We start from the raw sequence: 20,965 nt of genomic DNA on the forward strand, positions 1-20,965 counted from the left end.
ATTAAGAAAGAGTTAATTATTAAAAAAGTGAAATACATTTATTATTTTCTAAATTGAACAGTTTGTATATTTGACGGCTACTTTATCTAAAAAGTTTTTATTATTATTATTATTTCTTTTTGTTTTCATGGGAAAAAAAAAAAAAAATCACACATTCATTTGTCTCTGGTGGAGACTTCAACTCTTTGTCACATCATCGGTGATACTACTTAACTACAGCACTTGATAATAAAAATAGTAAAGATTAATCAGAATTTCACTATCAACAAGTCCTCATTAGTATTCAAATTCAAACCAATAAGGTATTAATAATGTCTAAACTCATTGACTAACGCTATTAAAATATAAATTGTTAGAATTAATTATTAACACGACGAAAATTTACAATATTTTAAAATTCAACTACGAGTTGTTGAACCGAATATGTGCATGTGGGGAGACGCATTATTAGTATACCACTTTTACAAATAGCTCGTAATGCTGTGCCTCTTTCTCGAAAAAAATAATAAAAAATCATACTCCGACCGAAGAAAGCCTTGAGACACACCGGGGAGTTCTGGATTATGACCTAGTCCATATAATTAAGAAGAACTCCTAAATGATAACATAGTTACACAAAATTATGGAAGGATAATTATATGCTGCTGATTACCTACTAGTTGCTACTGCTTGGGTTCTTCTTTTTGTGATACATTTTGTCTTTAACGCCTATGTAGTAATAAGAGCCTAAAAGAGCCAAGTACGAAAAAAATAGATTCACTCTTGAAGCATCAACCTTAGTTACAAATTTACCTTTATTAGTCGAATAAACGTTACTGTGGAGGGAAAAAGAACTCCCTCCAATAAAAAGCGCACACGTCATCACTACACATATCTACATTCCAAGGACATATAAGGCCCATCATGCTCAAGCCCAAATTGAGGGTTTTTATAGCCCAAGACCATTGTTATTTGTCCTCCAACCTCCATCAAGGCTGAATCAAGAGGTCATCAACCCAACTTGTTAATATTTAACATTCGGTCCGTTACTCAAGCCCAGCCGGATCAAAATATGTTCAGCCCAGTTATTCAAGAATGCACAAGTCCTACCAGTTGAAGGATTTACCGTAGAAGGAAAATTCTGAGATAGGAAGTTCTGTACAAGGCAAGTTCTATGTATAGAAAATTAGACAATGGAAAGAACACTATTAGTAAAGAATGTTTATATAGAAAGAATTGGAGGGCAAGCAACGCGAGTCCTACCATAATTTTACAATCTTTTGTATATAAATAGAGGCTTAGGCCTCCAATAAAGGGATCAAGCAATTCTACGCTTCTCTAGACACTGTTCTTATTTATTCTTATTGTTTTTTAGTGAGTTGTTTGATTTTTCTCAATCATTATTGGTTGAGTGGAATTTTGCACCTACACTTTGGCGCCGTCTGTGGGAATCGTATAAAAATATATTCCCACTTGTTCTTCAAATCACATCCTTAATCGTATCTGGAATGTCAAACGGAGAGTCAGCAATGAATCAATAAATAGAATTGATGCGAAAGATGCAAGAGGAGTTCTTGCACCAATTCGAAACAATCCGGCAAGCAAACGATACAAGTGTTGCCCAGATAGCTGCGCTTCAGCAGCAAACTCATATGCTGCACACGGCGATGGCCGGGCTAACGCCACAACCACCACCAGGCGATGCTGCAGCACCACCCCCACCCAGAATTTACCTCCAGTTCACGAGCCTCCGGCCAACGGGACACCACCCAACGGGGCTCGACCTAATGAGGTTCAGCAACAACAGGGGAAGAGGACCGAGGCGGTTGCTTCGGACAATCTCCCGCGTCGCACACAGGACGAACAGGCCGAGTCCAGCCATAGGCTCACGGTATGGTCCAATGGCGTTCTAGATGGCGCAGGCGTACAAGATGCCTTCAACGAAAAGAAGCTATTAAGGGTTCAGACACCAGCCGAGATGGCTAGAGAACACAAGAACTCCTTGGTCAAGACCCCATTTACTGACGATGTGTACCTTGTGGAGAGACCAAAGAAGTTCACTATGCCATCCTTCACCCAGTTCGATGGGGCAGGAGACCCCTCTCGGCATCTCGATCATTATGCGCAAAAGATGGCACTGGACGATCATAACGATCCGTGGAGGTGTAAGGTTTTTCCTACCAGTTTAACCGGAGTAGCGTTAGAATGGTTCAGGAATAGGCCACACAAGTCTATCCCTGATTATGAGACCTTGTGCACTATGTTCTTAGCCCAGTATTGCGGAAATAAGAAGCAGAAGAAAAGTATCGCCAGCCTTTTCACCATAAGGCAAAGGAAAGGAGAAACTTTGCAAGATTTCTTATCCAGGTTTAACATGGAAGCCTCGGAGATAGCAGATTGCCACCCTGCCACGGCAATCGAAACATTTAAGTTGGCAATGATCCAGGGAACCAAGTTTCACACATCCTTGATCAAATATTCCCCCCTAGATATGCAGACTTTGAATGCTAGGGCACAAATCTACATTCGGTTGGAGGAAAACGTAGCCCACCGTGCACAGCACGCTACCCTCGTCACAGTGGAAAACAAGTCTCGAGAGAAAGCTGCAAGCACAAAGATGCAGAAGGTTCCTCATACCGCCACACAAGTCACCCAAGCGCCTGAGAAGAGGCGAAGGACAGAGGACAGGCTTACCCCTCTCCGTACTACCTTAGCGCGCCTATTCCAAGAGAATAAGACGAGGTTCGCAACTCCTCAGCCCATTAAACAACCCTTGGAGCAAAGGGACGAAAGCAAACATTGTGCCTACCATAGAGACTATGGGCATACCACCAATGACTGCAGGTCCCTTCAGGGATAGGTAGAAAGCATGATAGCAAGAGGAGAGTTGGTGGAGTATCTCGCCACGAAGGAGTACGTAAAACCTCGGGAGGTTAACCCTCGACGGGTAGAAGGCGGTCAGGTAAAGGTTATCCATGCCATACACGGAAGGTCAGAGGATGATGAGGAGTCTGAAGAGTTGTACAAATCCAGGCTGAGAGAGGCTCATAAGTTACGAAGATTGTCTTCGGTAAACACGGTTGCACCAGGCAGCATCAACATTGGATTCGGTAACAATGATCTGTCTAGAGTCCAGCGCTCGCATGAGTACCCCTTGGTCATTAGCCTCCTGGTAGCGAATTATATGATCTGGAGGGTGCTGATAGATCCGGGCAGTAGCACCAACATCATTACAAAAGCAGCCTTCGATCAGCTGGGGGTTTCACCATCATCCATCAAGCCAACTTCTAGCCCCCTAATGGGGTTTGATGGTACTAAGGTGAATCCGCTTGGGGTGATCGATCTATCCGTTACTACAGCAAAGAGGACTCTGAAGGAAAACTTCATCGTGACGGAGATTCATCTATCTTATAACCTCATTATGGGGAGAGGTTGGATCTATCGTATGAACGGAGTCCCCTCTACCCTTCATCAAGTAATGAGGTGTTTATCCCCGGATGGCAGGGAGGTCATCGACCTCTGGGGAGACCAGGTTGCTGCAAAAGAATGTTACATGCTAACGCTACATGAAGCAAAGAAAGTGTCAAAATCACCTCAGTCAGAGGCGAATCCCAAAGACGCAATCAAATAGCAGTTACGGTATCCTCTGCCCAAGTATCTCAAGGCAGAAGAAGAAGCCGAAGCTGAAGCACCTACCGAGGAGTCCCTCGAAGCTATAGAGGTAGTCCTCGGAGACCCTCAAAAGGTCACCTACATTGGCTCATCTTGCACAGCCGAAGAGAAGGAAGCATTGATCAGGGTCATTCGGTGCAATTCGGATGTCTTTGCCTGGGATCACTCGGACATGGTGGGGATCGATCCTACGGTCTCATGCCATAGTTTGAGGGTTAACCCAGAATTCAGGCCAGTCAAGCAGAGGCACCAACGGTTCGCACCTGAACGGAATCACATAATAGCCGAGGAAGTAAATAAACTATTACAAGCAGGATTCATTCGAGAGGTGCAATACCCACAATGGCTCTCAAATGTAGTAGTCGTTCAAAAGAAGAATGGGAAATGGAGGGTATGCGTAGATTATACCAACCTTAACAAAGCTTGCCCAAAAGATAGCTTCCCTCTACCCAAGATTGATCAAATGGTGGATGCTACGACAGGTTATGAGAGGCTCACATTCCTCGATGCATACTCCAGCTATAATCAGATTCCCATGAATCCTGAAGATGAGGAGAAAACCGCTTTCATCACAGAGACGGGCACTTACTGCTATAGAGTGATGCCCTTCGGTCTAAAGAATGCCGGAGCCACTTACCAGCGACTTGTCAATAAAATTTTCAATAATCTATTGGGGAATACAGTTGAAGCCTATATCGATGACATGGTGGTCAAAAGTATATGGAAAGAGGATCATCCGAAGTACCTCCAGGAAGTCTTTGATACTCTCAAGAGGTACAATATGAAGCTGAATCCCACCAAGTGCTCCTTCGCCGTCTCTTCAGGATAGTTCCTCGGGCATGTTGTGAATAAAAGAGGAATAGAAGTAAGCCCAGCTCAGGCAAAGGCACTCATACAGAATCAAGAGCCAAAAACCCGCAGGGAAGTGCAAGTTCTAACCGGCCGAATTGCGGCCCTCAGTCGGTTCATATCCCGATTATCTGATAAGTATAAACCCTTCTTTGATGCTATTCGGTCCAAAAACAAAGATATGTGGGGACCTCAGCAACAGGAGGCTCTCAATCAATTGAAAAGCTACATGACAAAACCCCCAATCCTTTCTGCTCCAACGCCCGGAGACACTCTCATCCTGTACTTGGCAGTATCAGCTGTAGCAACAAGCGCAGTGTTGATCAAAGAAGGAGGCAAGGTTCAACACCTAATCTTTTACACAAGCAAAACGATGACAGATGCCGAGACACGGTACAACAAGACGGAAAAGGTAATCATGGCATTAATTTATGCTAAGAGGAAACTTCGACATTACTTCGAGTCTCACAGCATAGTGGTACTTACAAATCACCCTATACGGGCTATCCTAGCAAAACCAGACTTGTCTAGTCGAATTACAAAATGGGCTATTGAACTTAGCTCTTTTGATATCACCTATGCACCGAAGGTATCTCACAAGGGGCAGTCAGTAGCGGATTTCCTACTAGAGTATGAAAATCAATCTGAGGAACCGACACTTTAAGAGCCGTACTGGGAGTTACGGGTTGATGGCTCTTCCAACCAAAAAAGGGCAGGGGCCGGGATTAACATCACAACACCCGAGGGTACCAAGCTGCAGCAGTCAATTTTGCTAGATCTCCCAGCTACTAATAACGAGGCCGAGTATGAGGCATTACTTGCCGGACTTCGGCTAGCTAAACAGCTACAGGTACGGTGTTTAAAAGTTTTTAGTGACTCACAGCTTGTGATCAATAAAGTGACAGGGCACTATTATCCCAAGGAGTAACGTTTGAAGTCATACAAAGATGCTGTAGAGAGTGCCATCCGGGAGTTCGATCAAATCAAATTCCATCAGGTACCACGAGATGAAAATGCCGAAGCAGATCAATTGGCCGCAGTCGCATCATCTTCAGACGAAGAGTTGATTCGGCTTGTTCCAATCGATGTTCTCGAAGAACCCAGCATTAATCCCCGGCAAGAGGTGATGGTGATCCCGAAAGTTCCACGCGAGCCATGCTGGATTGATCCAATCGAGGCCTACCTCAAGGAGGGAGTTCTCCCAAATCAAAAAGCTGAGGCAAGGAAGCTTAGGCTTACCGCGGCTAAATACTCAATCATCAATAACCAGTTGTACCGAAGGTCATTCTCCGGTCCTTATCTCAAGTGTTTAACCCCTACTGAGGCTCTCACAATTCTAAAACAAGTTCATGAAGGAGATTGTGGAAATCACTCGGGAGGAAGATCCCTTGCAAACAAAATTCTAACCCAAGGCTATTTTTGGCTATACTTGGCTCCGAATGCCGAAGAATACTCAAGAAGATGTGACAAGTGTCAGCGCTATGGTCTAATAAAGCATCAACCTGCCGAAAGTTTGCACGCCATGGCTAATCCATGGCCGTTCGCCCAATGGGGGATTGATGTAGTAGGACCATTACCCAAAACTATGGAAAAAAAGGAGCATGTGCTTCTGGCTACGGATTACTTCACCAAGTGGGTGGAAGCTGAAGCCTTCTCTAGCGTCACCCACGAAGAAGTAAAGCATTTCATTTGGAGCAACATTATTTGCCGGTTTGGGGTACCAAAAGTCATCGTAATGGACAATGGTAAGAACCTCGATAACAAAAGTACAAGAAAGTTATTTAGCGAACATGGAATCCTGCAAAAATTGGCTGCAGTTAGTCATCCACAAGGCAATGGGCAAGCTGAAATAAGTAATCGCACGATATTTGGATGCTTAAAGAAAAAATTGGAGAAATTGAAGACAAAATGGTACGAGAATCTACCTCAAGTGCTCTGGGCATATCGAACCACTCCAAGACGACCCACGAGAGAAAGCCCATTTGCTATGGCATATGGATCCAAAGCTGTCATTCCTACCGAGTCCATAATCCCAACCCTTCGGACATCCTTGGTACTTGAAGGGAATAATGAGCAACAACTCGAACACAGCCTTGATCTTGTGGACAAAAGGAGAGATGCAGCAGCAATTCGGCTCGCAGCATACCAACAGCAGGTGTGTAACAGTTATAATAAACACGTCAGATTCAGGAGCTTTGTGGTAGGCGATTGGGTTTTGAAGCAAGAGACAGCTCATGCAAAGAAACTGGAACCTAATTGGACCGGACCCTACAGGGTTACCGAAGTAGTAGGGAAAGGAGCATATCGTTTGGCCGAAGCTGGCGGACGTCCCATTGCGCGTCCTTGGAACGCAATACACCTTAAAAGGTATTTCCATTAGTTAAGTTTGTCAATTTTGCTGCCAATTCTTCACGAATAAGGCTGAATATGTCCACAGTCAGCCAAACTTTTCTTTATTTTGCTTCTATATTCAGTACAACTCTACTCTATTTATTTCTTTCTATAAAAATGTGGGCCATACTACTCTATGATTATGCAACTTTTATGCATGCGTAGCATTAGGCAATTTTTATGCATGCCAAGTCGCACTATGCAATTTTGATGCAATTAGAGGCAAGCTGCTAAAAAACATTTGTCATAATGATTTTTAAGAACAAAAATAAACATGAGTTATGGCCTATGTTTAAAATTTTCTATCCCACATCGATAAAAAAGTATATGCTACATTCTGTTATATATGGGAATATTCAAATAGTTAATTACGGTGTAAGGAGGGCCCACTGGTATTTAAGGCTGTCAAGCTCGATACCAGAGGCATTCTTTTCACCGACCTTTTTGACAAAATTTAGTCTATATCCCACATTGGATAGAAATAGAAAAGAAATGCGGTTCATATATGCGTGGTCCACAACATTTGGTTGCCAAGAAGGGAGTATCAGTGGAGGAGGAAAGTCTCCAAAGTCAACAAATAGGAAACTTCACAGCCACTGTTACTCGTTTTCTTGGCCCCTTATCATTTTTGAATCCTCGGCCTCATGATAAGTTGTTTGAGAAAAAATATAAACAAACTTCCCCTCAGGCTCAGCGCCGGGGAGTAATTCATTCGCCTCGGACCCTAAGTGTTCGGCTCGGCAAAAATCTCGCCTCGGACCCTAAGTGTTCGGCTCGGCAAAAATCTCACCTCGGACCCTAGGTATTCGGCTCGGTAAAAATCTCGCCTCGGACCCTAAGTGTTCGGCTCGGCAAAAATCTCGCCTCGGACCCTAAGTGTCTGGCTTGGCAAAACCTCCCCTCCAGCTCCACGCCAGGGAGTGTTTAATTCGCCTCGGATCCTAAGTGTCCGAGACAGCTTCAGACCCTAAGTGTCCTATTCAGCACTATTCCTCCACGACTCAGAGCCAAGGGATAATTTGCCTCGAATCCTAAGTGTCCGAGACAGCTTCGGACCCTAAGTGTCCTATTCAGCACTATTCCTCCACGACTCAGTGCCAAGGGATAATTTGCCTCGAATCCTAAGTGTCCGAGACAGCTTCGGACCCTAAGTGTCCTATTCAGCAATATTCCTCCACACTCAGTGCCAAGGAATAATCCGCTTCAGACCTCTGGTGCCCGGATCAGAACTCTTTCCTCCGGACTCCAAGTGTTTAATACCCTGTGGATGTGGATATATCATAAGTTCATCATGATCCACCCCACATCAGGAACACACGAGAAGGAAAGAGTATGTCTACGTCTACTGCAGGCAAGAAAAAGGCAAGGAGAGTTCACTTAACAGTTAAATCATTGTCCATATGAATCATCCTGAGATATCAACTCAACTGTTAAAAGGATCTCCTTTTTCCCACCATCCTTGTTTTTCTCGGATAGCATAAATCCGAAGCATAAAGACAATGTGTTTTGTTTGTCATAAAAACATTACCAGTCAGAAAAATATGAACAGTATCAAAAGCATACAGCAAAAACAAATCAGGTATTGAAAGCCTAAAGCAAAAAATTATATTCATTATCCCAAACATACTGTCAATAAAAACAAAATACATGGTTTTACTTCCTCTTCGGATCGAAGGGAGTAGATTCAAAAGCATCCACTACAGTAGGACTTGGGGTAGGAGGAATTGAAGCCGCAGGGGTAGAAGAGCTAGGAGTACCCTTCAGGTGCGCATTCACCATCTTAGCAAAGCGAATTTCAGCTTCCAAAGCCTCTGGCCCTTCATCATATGGGAAGTGCACCCCCACCTGCTTGTCAAAAGCGTCCGGATCCATCGTCTTAGGGCCTGAGCCCTGATTATAGCCAGACCGGAACGCTTTAGCACTAGCCAGGTGTGCCAAACAGGAGTAACGCCCCTGCATTTGCTTCCCCGCCTTGAAGCAAGTAGTAAGAGCCTCGGTCAGGCGTTGAACTTCGGCCTGAAGAGAATCCACCTTAGCCTCGGAGGCAACCAACTGCCTCTTATACACATCCTTGGCTTCAGAAGCTATCTTCAGATTGGTAGAGGCAGTGGTGGCTCTCTTTTCTGCATTGTCAAGATCCTTTTCCAGCTTCTTGATGGAGAGGGATTGGGCTTCAGCAGTGGCGCAGAGGGCCATGGTGTGGTATAGACTCTGTATAACAGAGGAACAAATATGAGCATAAATGGAAACATAAGCAAGCAAGAGTAACATAATTCTGAAGGAGCAATGCGAACCTCTATGGCCCGGACCGAGGCAGAGGGGAGTAGTTGTTCCAACCCCATTTAGCTGATGGCTTCCTCGTTCTTTGGGAGCCACATCCCTCGAGCCACCGCCAGTGCAGCTAAAGGGTCTGTGATCACAGAATCCCTTGAATGCAGGACTGACTTGTCAGCCCTGGTGAAGGAAGGAGTCCAAGGAGCCCCAGTCTCAGCCAGAACAAATGCCCTGACTTCATCTTCAGGTTCGGCCTCTCCAGCCTTTTTCCCTATGCTTTTAGAAGGGACCTTGCCCTTGCCAGAGGATGGGGGGTTAAGGCGAGATTTCTTCATTGGTGGTTCCTCAGCCTCCACCTCACCCTCAGTAGATCTAATAACGACCAAGGGTTGGGCATCTTCGGCTTTCTTTTTTAAAGCCTCAGCCCTCCGTATCTCCTCCTCAGTCATGGGGAAACTGTCAAAGGATGGTAGAGACAGATCCATGAGGTCTGCAGCAACAGCACTGGAGGCAATATCCTTGAGGTTTGAATAAGTTAGCAGGTCCTCGATAGGCGAGGGGTCACTCCAGACTCATTCCTCAAGAAAAGAAAGTTTGTTCCTTGCTGCGGAGGATGGGAATATAGCTGAAAAAATACCAAGAAACTCATAAATATGGCGAAACATTAAGACTTGGCAAGGAAAATAGCCAGAACACTTGGTATGAAGGGAGGTTAAGTATTCTATACCTAATTTCCCGAACTTGCGCCGGATGGGGAGTGTAATTGATTGGGACACGAACCATTTTCCTTTAACTATAACCATCCTTTCTTTCCACTTCTTTTCGGATGAAGGAAGGTTCGTGCATATCCTCTGATGAAGGGGAGAGGTAAAAAAGAAGCGACCAGGCTCGGTCCCATGCTTAGATATATTGTAAGTAAGCAGAAGGTCGGCAAAGGTCAAATCCAGAGCCTCTAATTTCCGGCGCACCAACAGTGCTGAAAGGATGCGAAAGAAATTAGGATTTACCTGAAGGGAGGTAAGACCTAACTTGTTGAATACTAAATGATAGAAGGGATAAAGAGGGAACCGGAGGGCGTTAAGATGCCCTACCAAAAGAAGCAATACACTCTCTTCAATTCCGTCGCCGGAGGTAAAATTGGCACCCTCGGGATATTCTGCAATTTCTACTCCCTCAGGAATATCAAATTCTTCCACTACCGAAGCAATAGAGAACTTGATGCGGCGAATAGAGATGATTGCTTTCCTCTCTTCATGAGTAAGAACATAATCAGAGCCTGAGATGGATGTCTCGGCTGGAAGGGGAGAAGTACCTAATTGATTCAACGAAAGACGATCTGTAGAAACCCTAGAAGGGGGAGCCCTAATGCGAATGGGGGAAGATGAAGGTATGGATTCAGAATCCCCAATGTCTATACGTTCGGGAGTAGATGAAGTACTCATAATGAAAGATTGAAGAGAAAGATGCGAAAAAAAAAACTAACCTGACAAAGCGATGGAATGAAGAACGCAGAAGTGCAACAAGGGCGAATGTAACTCTTGCAAAATCTTGTATGACGGAGTAATAACGAAAGACCTCGAACCGTTTCTGAAACAAAGTAAAAAACCGGTTTTAATTCCCTCTTTAATAGGAGCCGTCACTCATTTAAAAATGAAATTTGGGGCAAAGTGTGGAGGGAAAAAGAACTCCCTCCAATAAAAAGTGCACACGTCATCACTACACATATCTACATTCCAAGGACATATACCCATGCTCAAGCCCAAATTTAGGGTATTTATAGCCCAAGACCATTGTTATTTGTCCTCCAACCTCCATTAAGGCTGAATCAAGAGGTCATCAGCCCAACTTGTTAATATTTAACATCCGGTCCGTTACTCAAGCCCAGCCGGATCAAAATATGTTCAGCCCAGTTATTCAAGAATGCACAAGTCCTCCCAGTTGAAGGATTTACCGTAGAAGGAAAATTCTGAGATAGGAAGTTTTGTACAAGGCAAGTTCTATGTATAGAAAATTAGACAATGGAAAGAACTCTATTAGTAAAGAATGTTTATATAGAAAGAATTGGAGGGCAAGCAACGCAAGTCCTACCATAATTTTACAATCTTTTGTATATAAATAGAGGCTTAGACCTCCAATAAAGGGATCAAGCAATTCTACGCTTCTCTAGACACTGTTCTTATTTATTCTTATTGTTTTTGAGTGAGTTGTTTGATTTTTCTCAATCATTATTGGTTGAGTGGAATTTTGCACCTACAGTTACCTTTCAATTTAGTCTTTAGTAGAGAGATAACCCGGTCTTAGTGATGACTTTCAACATCCCTTTTTGGCACGGAATGTCTGCTAGCATATGGTTATGCTAAACTCATGCTATGTTTGGTGGCAACAAATCGTACCTGAGATTTGACAAAATTTAAAACAAAATTTGAATCAAACTTCCTCTCATACCAAGTTCAAAGCATGATTCGATACTCCCAAACATAACATTAAGATTTTTGTACATATAACTCTAATTTGGGGATCTTACATGCACATTTGGATAATTTCCCTCTCCCTTTTATTTTTATTTCTTGGTTAAGGGTCAAGGAAATAAAAAGCAGACATAGCCTTGTATTTTCACCATTTATTGACGTTTTAACCTCTAAAACAAACGCTGAAAGCAGGTAAAATGACTTCACCAGTGTGTTATATCATATGCACACATTTACAACCACTACATGAGTTCAGAAGTAGTGTAATTTTTTCTACTTTTCTTTTCTTTTTCTTTTTTTTTCTTTTTTAAAAAAAAAAACAAAAAAAACAAAAAAAAAAGAGGACGACGAAAACAACTCAAGTTAAAAGAGATGGCGAAGCAAAATTTGCTTTTGCAATGCCAATTGCTTTGGGCAATGAGGGGTCCACTTTGTGGTGGTACGAGGGTCCACTCCAAAATTCTTTCTTTTTATTATTTTTTATTTTTTATTTTTTTGGATAAATTATACGAATTTTTCCTATGATTTGCTATAATTACATAGACTTACTCTATGATTTGGAAAATTATTTAAATCTTCCTAAAATATGAAACTACCCAGTTAAATGCACTAACGGATATATCTAATTTACAAAAATATCCTTACATTATTATGATAAATTACTAAATTGCCCATCTATATGTGTGCATACCCAAGAGCACTTACATATAAAACCCTCTCAATATTAGAAAAGAAATGCAATAGAAATCAGGTTAATAATTTTAATTTTTATCAGCCTCTATGGATTTTGGCTCTCCAAAAATGTCACTTCAGCTTTTTCAAGAACCACGTCAGCAATTTCGAAAATCACGTTGCTCTCCAGAAAGAACTCCATCAGGTTCTCTGAATTCTCGCTCTTCAAAAAAAATAATAATAATAAAATTCAATTTTAAGATTAAAAATAATGAATTGGAATAAGAAAATAAAGATTACAAAATCCTATGGGAATAAGAAAATGAAATTTTAATTTTAATTGTTTTTTTTAAAAAAAATTTACAAAATAGAATTTTTTAAACTTTTTTATTTTATTTTTAAATTATAGCCATTAAAGCACTGTTTATGTCAGTCAAACAGTGCATTAACAACCAAATGCATTGTTTATGGCAGCAATTTAAAATTTAAATAAAAAAAAAATGTTTTCAAATTTATTTTTGACCCAAATATATATATATATATATATTTTGGACAAACAGTGCCTAAACAATATATTTTATATTTAATGAATTTTATTTATTTATTTTTTAAAAGAAATGAACTCAAAATAGCCTATTTTTGGCTTTTTTCCCCCAAAAAAAAAACCATTCTGCACTACTGTTAGACACTATTACAGAACGTTTCAAAAAAAAAAAGAAAAAAAGAAAAAAAATACCATGATCGGGCTCGACCTCGTGGTATTCCGTGAGCCAACCCGTGAGCCGCTGTAGTCCCCGCCTAGTTCCGCGAGTCCGCTGGGGCGCATTTGGCCCATTATGCTAGCCAAAACCGGCTTCCGCCAGCCTGCTACAAATGGCTTTATATGGACAATACTTAGGTCATGACTGGTGAGGATGTACAGCTCCTAACTACGGATGTGGATCAATAAAAAAATAGATATATCATCTTTAATTATCAAATCAAATATAATGGGTATATCTTCAATTACCAAATCAAATATGATAGGCACATGTATTACTGATTTGGTAATTAAACAAGATATATTGATTTTATTTTTATCCACATCAACAATGAGACCAATAAAATACCATTTTTAATATATTAAATATTAAAATATTATTTTTATATTTTTCGCTTAAGAACTCAAATCTGACTATATTGTCCGTGAGTACTACATATGCGAGTACACTTTTAGCGCACACTTCTAATGGTTACAACTTACAAGCGAGCGATCAACAATTTATTTTATTTTATTTTATGAATTTCGCCCCAAAAAGTAGTAATAATATAAAAAAATAATATTTTCAGATTAACAATGACATGAATTGGGCCCCTATAGCTGAGTTGTATAGCGTCAGTCTTGTAAACTGAAGGTCCGTGGTTCGATCCTGCGTGGGGGCATTTCATCACCTTACCAAAATAACAATTAATTCTAATTTTTAATAAAAGAAAGATGTTTTTCACTTAACTGTAACAAAATTTTCCAAACTTTGGCATTTTCGTGCAGTGAACTCTAAGTCACACGCAAATTCAATTTTTGCAATTCGCAAATTTGTTTTCCTAATTCACGATTTTTGTAGGAATTTACTTTACACAGCTAACGGTTAAATTTGTTAAAGTCCCAGTAATATGGAACACCTGTATTACCATATATGCATTTATTACTTATACTATTACTTAATATATACATTATTTACTTAAATTTCACTCGCACCCCAGCTATATGACATTACTATACTACCACACACACACACACACACATATATATGTTTAAAAATATACTATTAAAAAACTTTCTAATTTAAAAGTATTACAAATAAATCACGCATCTATTAGCAAGAAAAGTTAACTTATTTATTACATATATCATTAATGGAATAAATAATAATGAATATAGTTGCGTATGAATTTAAATAAATAAAAAAATATAAAATATATAGGTCATGCTATAATTTTATCCTAATATGTAGACGCTCTCAAGACGTTTCGTTTTCAAAATTTTTAGATTTGACGCTCTCGCACTCGCTCCCACTCTGTGTAACTTAGATTGAACTTTGAATTTTCATATTTAACTAAATTAGAGATCCTAAATACCCCTCCTATTTTTTTATTTTTATGAACAATAAATTTTAAAATTGATGGGTGAACCAAAATCAAACACCTAAAGGTCAATTCAAGGCATCTAATGATCTTTAAATTATTGAAAAAACAACACTTAAAACTTAGGAGTCCTAAATAACAAATCATGTTGACCTTTCAATTTAGTTGAGTTAAACAAAATAATTACATATGCATTGAAAATTATTATTTAGGTCCAAAATATCTTCCAAATTCTTATTTCAAAATACTAAAATATCATTCCTAATCAATATTTCTTTCATTTAAAAAATTTAGAAAAACAAGTTTTGTGAGTTGACTTTCAACTTGGAGGGTATTTTTTCATGTGAGGTATATATTACCAAAAATAAATAAAATAAAAAACAACATATAAATATTTATATAGAAAAAAAAAATTGTGCACTTATTCCAATATCTTATATCTCTTAATCTATATTGGTTCAAACCTGAAAATGTCATTTTAAAAATATACAAATAATTTAGCTGAAATTTATTATATATAGAGAATTTTTTTCCTGGTAAGTGGGAGATCATGAAACTAAATGATAGCTTCAGTAAATGTTACACCAATAACTATTTTTTTATTTATAAAAAACTGTAAATTAAGCAAAATGATGATCATCTCAAGGCATGCATAATTTCTTGGCATAAAGAGTTTAATTATAGTTTTCTTTTTGGGGACTACTCTTTAATTGCTAGATTTTTTACCACATTAAATTTTTTTATTGTTTATATAAATTCTCCATATATAAAGTTGCAGCAGTATGATTCAAAATTAATATTTTCCTAAATTTTTAAGTAAAGAAATTATATAAAAAAAGTACCTGATTTAAGGAAATAATTTAGAACCCATTTGCGATTGCTTCTCTATTACTTAAAAGCACTTTTATTTTGAAAAATTGCGTTTATATGTGTTTGGTAACCATTATAAGCACTTTAAATAGTTACCCTCAATTTTTTGACAGCTCTATTGATAAAAGCGCTTTTTCTATTCCAACAGCAACTCCAAACAGACTCTTAGTATTTTGGAATAAGAGTTTGGAGGGTATTTTGGACTTGAACAATAATTATTGATGTTTATATAAATATTTTACTTATTCCAACTAAAGTGAAAAATGAAATTTTAAAATAGACTATTTTTTTTTAAGACTCCTAACTATATGAAAGTGTAGTTTTCCCTAAATTCTTAGGCATTTGGATTTTAACTCAGCCCTGTGCACCGCGTCTTCGGACAAGAATCCTTTCCAACCAAATTTCTTTCTTAAACTTTGCTAACCTCAAAATTTTGAATCATCAATTATGGATAAAAATTGAATTATGTATATTTAATAAATAATTATAAAGAACTTAATCAAGAATTTATAAAGTTTTTATAATTAATAACAACTTGTCAATTAATTATTTAATTTAATTGTAATTCAATAATGTATATAATAAATAATTCATTTAGAAATTTTAAGATAATTAGTAATTAAATTAAGATGATATTATATCAATTAACAATTTATATTAACTTTTAAGTTAATAATATCATTTTATTATAGTCAATTAAATATTACTAACATTAGATTTCACTATGTCATCATCCAGTCAAAGTTCATGGTAAAAAAGTTCATGTTAAAAATTCTATTACAACTAAATTTGTAAGTTGTAAACTTTTACAAGATACTGACTTAGCTAAAACTGAATCCAAATCACGTTGTTTTCACCCTCTAGAAAAGTTCAGGAGAGAGATTTGGTTGGAGATTATCCAAATATTGATGCTTTCACCTTATGCCAACTACTAAATTAAGGAGAAATTATTTTATGGTTCCGAGACCATTGATTCCTGATGAGCGCTGAAAAGTGCGCATTTAAACCCCTTAGGCTTGAGTATTCTAGAACCTTTACCTGTCTTACTTTCCCGTTTTAGACTAATTTCATATTGTTGCCCTTTTCAGGTGCTTATTCCCAAAATAAGTCAATTCAACCAAATTAGAGCATAAAAGAAGCAATCTCAAGCTAAATGGAAGAATGGAGCAAAGTGGAAGCAAAGTGGTAGAAATCAATAAACTTCGATCGATCAGGAATATTTTCGATCGATCTCACATTTATCGATCCAACCTCATCAAGATAGATCAAACCCCTTGTCCTATCCTCAAAGAATTTCCATCTTCGATCGATCGAACTTCCTTCAGATCGATCGAACTTCCTTGATCTTATTCTCACCTACCACTTTTGTATTTTTCCCAAAATATCCCAAAAATATCTCTGATTTGTCTAATTCCAAAAAGGCATCGCCAAGGATTGATCGATCTGGCTTTACTTCGATGGATCTAGCCACAGTTCGATCAATCTCTTTTGAATTCGATCGATCAAACCTCCTCAAGTCTGAAATAAAATAGAGTCTAGCTCATTAAAAGATGGCTTGTGGTGTAATCATTGGAAGAGACCCTAGAGCACGAGACCTGACCATTTGGTATAACACTTGAGCTACCTATATAAGGATTTTGAGCCATTTTTATATCTCAATATATCTCAACATAACTCACATATCTCATATCACATATCTTGGAGAGGAAACTACAGCTTAGAGAGATGTACACTATTTGGGAGTTCTTCCATTCTTCTAGGATTTCCATCAAGAAGAAGATCATTCCTACCATGGAGATGGCCCTTGAGGGTTGGATGACTACATCAATGAGTGGCTAAACATCTTCTTGGGGCTAGAGTTAGCCTTAAGCATACCTTCTAGACCTTGATGTTTTGTATTTTGAGGGGATTTATGTTGTAATCTTGTCTTGATATTTGATTTATATATGAATTTTGGTTTTACAATGATTTGTGTTGATTATTACTTCCAATTGATCATTTCATTATATCTATATGTCTATGTATGCTAGAATAGATATTTATGTGTTTATCTCTTGCTTTTGTGATATTGATGCATGTCTATGTGTATTGATACTATGAATCTAGAGATTGTCAAGGCATAGTGCTTAAATAGAATACTCTTGTGACTTATTTGATGGTTCATACTCATTTATTGATGGATTGTGCCTCTACCTTAGTTTAATTAGTATAATTTTCATGTCATTAGCTTAGATGTAGTGTAGTTGCCTTATTTTCCTAGATATGAGGACAATCCATGCTTGTTATTTGATGTTCCATACTTATGAATGCAAGTAGTACAATTTTCTATCTTGTTAGTGTGTTGATTGTGAGCTTAAATGAAGGATTAATGGCTTACTTTGATATATTGTGGTATTCACTATATTGTCTAGACAATGTATACTTAATTAGTTAATCCATACTTGTTAATTCAATCAATCACATCTCTTTGTATCGCAACATATATTTCCCCTCATTCATTACACATTAAGTGTCTAGAATGGTGATGTTTAGTGGTGACCTCTAGATCCCAAGACCTCTTTCTTTTGTTCTCTACCCTTTATTTTATTTTAGTTACTTTGTATTGAATTTATTTACATTATAGTTTAATTAACCAAACAAAACACCTTTTGATCACTTGACCTACTAATTCAACCTTGTTTCCATTTCAAGCACTTACCCAATCCCTTAGGACGATTCGTGTGTCGCCGGACCAATGCCTATTAATGTGCTAAGAATGTGAATGTGCAATGTGGCCAAGTTTTAAATTTATAAAAGCCACTACTACCTCTAACTAAAAATATAGCTAGGTTGAGTAGGGATCGTCCCAAGGGATTGTGGGCGTGTTTGTAATGGAAACAATATATAGGGTTAGTAGGTCGAGTGATCAAAAGATGGCTTGTTTGGTTGATTAAACTACAATATAATTGAAATTAAAGTAAGTAAAAGGTAACAATTTATAAAGTAGGGAAAAAGATATAAATGAGAGGACTTGGGGTACTAAAGCTCACCACTAAACTTAACTTCACTAGACACTAACAATTGTATTTCAATGGGAAAATTGATTTGTAACTTGTGTGTGTGTGTAACATTAATTGAAACTAAGCATGGATGACATATAAGTATAGATTGTCTAGCCAATTCAAATGGAAAGCACAACCTATCAAATGAGATCAAAATCCATTCAATGAAACCACAATTTATGCACACACAACTATCTAGAAACATACACCCTTTGCATTCATAAGTATGGAACACCAAGGAACATTCATAGATTGTCCACCTATCTATGAATATAAAGTAACTACACTACATCTACACTAAAGACATGGAAATTAAACTAAGTAAGCTAAAGGTGTGGCACAATCCATTAAGAAACAAGTGTGAACCATCAAAAAAATTATAAGAGTGTTCAATTAAGCACTATGTTTTAATCATCACGAGATTAACTTCATCCATACACATAGACATGCATAAATTCCATTAAATCTAGAGAAAGCACATGAATCATCCATTCTAGCATACATAGACATATGATTAGAAATAGAGAATCAATTGAAAGCATTAATCCATACACATCAAGTAGAAATCACAAGATATATATATATAACTTCAAGATTAAAACATTTGTTACAAGTAAATCCCCAAAAATATACAAAGCACTAGGTCTAAGAAGCAAACTTAGGGGCTACTCTAGCCCCAAGTAGATATCTAGTCACTCATTGAAGTAGTCATCCAACCCTCAAGGGCTATCTCAATGTTAAAAATGACCTCTTTCTTGATGGAAACCCTAGAAGAATGGAAGAACTCCCAAAATGTGTAAAGCTCTCTCTAGTCTCTAGTTTCCTCTCCAAGATATGTGATATGAGATTTGTAAGTATGATGAATGTTGCTCTTAAAATGGCTCCAAATCCTTATATAGGAGGCTCAAGTGTCACACCCAATGGTATGGACTCGTGCACTAGGGCCCTTGCAATGATTGCACCACGAGCCATCTTTTAATGAGCTGGACTCTGTTTTATTTCGAACTTGAGGAGATTCGATTGATCATAGTTCGATCGATTGAACTTAGGTGAGATCCATCGAATGCTGCAGAGATCGATCATCCTTGGCGGCGCCTTTTTGAATAAAGACAAATCTCTGAGATATTTTGAGATATTTTGGGAAAAAGATAAAAGTGGTAGGTGGGGTGGTAGGTGAGGATAAGATCAAACAATTTCGATCGATCTGAGGAAAGTTGGATCGATTAAAGGTGGTGGAATCTTTTGGATAAGGACAAAAGCTTGGATCCATCTTGAAATGTCTAGATCAATCACCTCCAGATCGATCGAAGAATTATTAAGATCGATCGAACTCGTTGCTTTTCCACCATTTTGCTTCCACTTTGCTCCTTTCTTCCATTCAGCTTGAGATAGCTTCTTTAATGCTCTTATTTGGCTGAATTAACCTATTTTTGGGATAAGTGTCTGAAAAGGGCAATAACATGAAATTAGTCTAAAACGGGAAAATAAGATAGATAAACGTCCTAGAACGCTTAAGCTTAAGGGGTTTAAATACACATTTTTCAGTGCTCATCACACCCCCAAACTTAAATATTGCTAGTCCCTAGCAATGAACTACAAAGTAAAGGAATGAAATGAACGACTATACAACTATGAACTAGAAAGCAATAAAAGGATAACGCCACTTTCGTAAGAACATGATTGCATTTAGCATATGCAACAAGCCTTTTAAACCCCTAGGTTACCCCTAGTGGATGAGTGAAGTCTCGTGAGGGTTTCCAAAAATGATACCCACAAACAGTAAGCTCATTCTCACAAAAGAGGCACCAATATTGCAAACAAGCATTGGGAGAAAACTACCTCAAGTATGCAATTTTTCAATCATTTCCAAGCAATCTCCCAAAATTTTAACATCAAGCAAGCAAGTATGGTCTTCCACACATCAAGAAAATGATCATACAAATTAAAACAACTCTAGAATCCTTGTTGAGTGGACCAGCATAAAATATGTTACTATCTAAGCCAACTAAAGAAATGATCACATCATTACCCTCAAACTAGCACACAAATCTAGTACCAAACATTAAGACAAAGAATGGACCTTTTATTAAACCTTTATTCAACTAGGTACGCTTATTCTTTTCACTCAAATTTATTTATTTATTTATTATTATTTTTTTAAGGATCAAAGATGGAAGCATAGTGCAATGTGTTGATCTTTTAAGCTTTCTAGCGATCTATGAGGTCGAAAGTTAGGTCAATAACTCCCAAACCGGACGACTTTAGGGCATTAGGTGTTCAAACACCCTTAAGGACTTACAAGCTCAAATCAATTAGGCTACAAATCAAAACAACCTCCATCTAATCATTTCCCACTTCTCACCTTTTGGGAGAAGTTCTTACTTTTTTATTGCTTTTGCAACTTTTTTCTTTCTCCTTTTTTTTTTTTTTTTTTTTTTTTTTTTAGATAGCATTCAATTATTAACCTAGAGTTTGGGCCTTCCACCTTTTGGCATGAGAAATTCAGTGCTTGATGAGGCTAGAATCCCAGTTACTCAATGAAAAGGGTTTGTTATTCACCTTTATCAAGAATGAAAGCTTTCAATGCACTACTAGCCCAGTTGGGATATAACCAATTCAATAATCAAC

General features: G+C 38.2%; 1 non-coding gene across 1 annotated transcript; it reads left to right on the top strand.

The window, feature by feature from the left end:
• Window positions 1-13,655: 13,655 nt before the first annotated feature.
• Window positions 13,656-13,727, top strand: TRNAT-UGU (transfer RNA threonine (anticodon UGU)). Its single transcript has one exon. It is a non-coding gene; the product is annotated as a tRNA-Thr (tRNA).
• Window positions 13,728-20,965: the final 7,238 nt, after the last annotated feature.

The sequence above is a fragment of the Cornus florida genome, unplaced genomic scaffold, assembly GCF_030987335.1.
Source record: "Cornus florida cultivar Cherokee Brave unplaced genomic scaffold, ASM3098733v1 CherokeeBrave_3.0.0_Hap2_Chr01, whole genome shotgun sequence".
Taxonomy (NCBI): Eukaryota; Viridiplantae; Streptophyta; class Magnoliopsida; order Cornales; family Cornaceae; genus Cornus; species Cornus florida.